The sequence below is a fragment of the Elephantulus edwardii genome, unplaced genomic scaffold (genome assembly GCF_000299155.1).
Source record: "Elephantulus edwardii isolate Elephantulus edwardi_28Jun2011 unplaced genomic scaffold, EleEdw1.0 scaffold00250, whole genome shotgun sequence".
Classification (NCBI taxonomy): domain Eukaryota; kingdom Metazoa; phylum Chordata; class Mammalia; order Macroscelidea; family Macroscelididae; genus Elephantulus; species Elephantulus edwardii.
In genome coordinates this window covers 1,028,631-1,031,468 of record NW_006400000.1, presented here as the reverse complement: position 1 = coordinate 1,031,468, position 2,838 = coordinate 1,028,631, and positions in this window count along the sequence as shown.

Genomic DNA, 2,838 nt, shown 5'->3' with positions numbered 1-2,838 from the left:
AACAACAAGAACAGCATGCTTTTCTTGTGGAGTATACTATTTAGCTGAGATTTGGAAAAAAATCAACAGTGCATTTATATGAATGCCTATTTTTTAAATTTTTCATTTTGTAATGAACTTGGAGGAACAATTGATTCACGTATTTTGTGGAGGTTTGTCTTTCTAAAGTCATTATGTAATAGAATAACCTCACTTAGAGGCTAAGTCGAAACAATGGCTACAACAATGGGTTTAAGCGTGGAGGAGATGGTGATGATGAGGTGACTTGGCCAAAGTTTCACTCACAGGGTGTGGATAAGTGATAGTTGACACATTGACACCTACACTTTTGTAACTGCAGCTTGTTGTTTACTGTCAAGTTGGAATCAGTTCACAGCTCACCCTGCAGGTTGTCAGAGGCAATAAATCACATGAGAGAAAATTGTCTATCCTCTTCTAACAAATCAGTACATAGATTACAGAACAGATTCTTACCACTAGGCCACCAGAGCACCTAGTTTGTGAAAAATCACTGAGACTTGGAGAATGTTTCTCAAGGGAGCAAAACAACAGATTTTACACTAATCACAGTTCCATTTCTTAATGGGCTTTTACTCCTTTGGCAAGAGAAATAAAATTTAAGGCTCTTAGAATGTGGAGCATGGTCCTATCTCTCTAACTACTAGCTTTTAGAATATGCTTTTAGAGTACTATCTTCTTTGAAAAATGTAATTTTCATTTCAAAAATTGCAGTTTTGTTAAGCCAATAAACAGATTGACTAAGCCAACTAAGTAGTTTCTTCTGTTGATTTTCCCCCAGATCCCATTATTATTTTGAGCAGTCTGGTCTGAACCCAAATTTTCAATTTACACCTTTGGCAATTTCATTTACACATATTTCTGTAAGGGAACTTGTTTTGCTGGTTAATTTGCATCACTAAAATATGTTAGTGCTGTAATATTTGCATTTATTAATGCGCAAATTAATTTCTCCAGCTGAAACTGTCTATTTATACAGAAAGAATCTAAAACACAGTGCGTCAAGAATCACAATGATGTACTTTCAGATAGTTTTTAATTTCAGTGCTAATTGTGCAGGCTTTCTCTTTTTATTCTCTTCCTGTATTCCAAAGAAGGACACAGCCCCAAACTGGCTTTGTTTATGTTGTTAGGTGATATCAAGTCTCGTCTGATGATAGCAACTCTATCTAAAACAGACATATCCTATTCTGGGATACCCTCAAAATCCTTCTTGTTCTTAAGCATATTGTTGCACTGTCTGTGTCAGTCCATCTCATTGAAGTTTTTCCTTCCCCTGTCCATACCATTCTGGCTACAGTTCTTAACCATACTCTTCCTTCCCCAGTCTAGCAGCTACTGAGGTCTCAGCCTTCCACATTGTCTTTTTTTTCCCAATCCACTCTCATCATTGTTGAGGAAAAATTTCCTAAAGATGTATACTTGTTTATACCACATTCCTGCTGAATACACGTGGATGGTAATCTTCCTGGCATAGGGTATGAAGAGCTTCACAAAATGATCCCTACTTACTTCACTGGTCTTACCTTTTAATCACTACTCTTGTTGTTGCTGTTGTTGTTAAGTGTCGTCAATTCGAGTACGACTCAAAAAGACCGTGTCTGTCCACCTGGTTGAGTGTCTCTTCCCTTCTTCACGGACCATCCACCCTTACCAGCATCATATCCTTCTCCAAAGAGTAGCATCTCCTAGCAATATGCCCAAAATTTCAGTACTAATCTTTCGAATATTATCTGCCATTCCAAATGCCTTTAGTTTTTATCAGGATATTGCAATTATTCTTTTTTATTATTATTTCCCTCCCTTGCAATTACTCTTGACCACCTGAGATGCTTAAGTTTGTTGAGGAAAACCTGTCATCAGGGACCTTCCCAGAGTGCTAAAGAGCAACGATGTCATTCTAAAAACGAATGTGTACCTGAACGAGCCCATGATCTTCTCAATTGCTTGCAATGCATCTGAGAGTTGGAGTTGATCTGAGAGTTGATCCTTGGAGACAAGAATTTTGAAACTCTGTCTCACATACTGTGAACATGTTGCCAGGAAGGACCAGTCCTTTGAGAAGGACATCATGCTTGGAAAGGTTTTGTTGTTGATTGCCATCGAGTCTAGGTCAACTCATAACAACCCTATGAACAAATGATCTAATGCCTTTCCATAGCTATCATTGTTTCTCCAAGTTCATAGAGTTTCCAGAGGCATGTGTTTTAGAAAGTGGATGCCACTCCTGCTTCCAAACCTGTTTTACAGCTGGAAGCTCCACCAAACACTGTTCGCAATGGAAAACCATTATGGTATTTTATACCTCAATGGCACAAGGTTCAGCATCACAGTAAACCCAGGTTATTTCACACGGCACATTGACAAGGAGTTGTGTGCAGAATTGAAGAATGTTCCTCCAGATATAATAGCACTAGTCTCATTTAGCAGTAGTTAAGCGTTGTTGAGTAGAATACTACTTAGAGTAAGCTTTGCACACAAGACCTGAACTCTGTTCTATAACTAACATCATTTCTGTACATTTATAAGAGAGTTTGCAGTTTCCAGAGGCACCTAGTTTAGAAAATGGATGTGACGTCTGCTTCCCAACATGAATCAATCTGGAAAAATCAACCAAACATTGTACATAATGGGTAACCTTTATGGTATTTCACACCACTATGGAACAGTGTTCAGCATCACAGCAACTCCAAGTTGTTCAGTACAGCAAATTGACTAATGATTGTTGTGTCTTTTAAAGAATATTAATTCTAAAATTAACACAGTTGGCCTGAGGGCCCGTGGCCCTCTGCCTCTACAGGATTTTAAAGTCACGCTCTC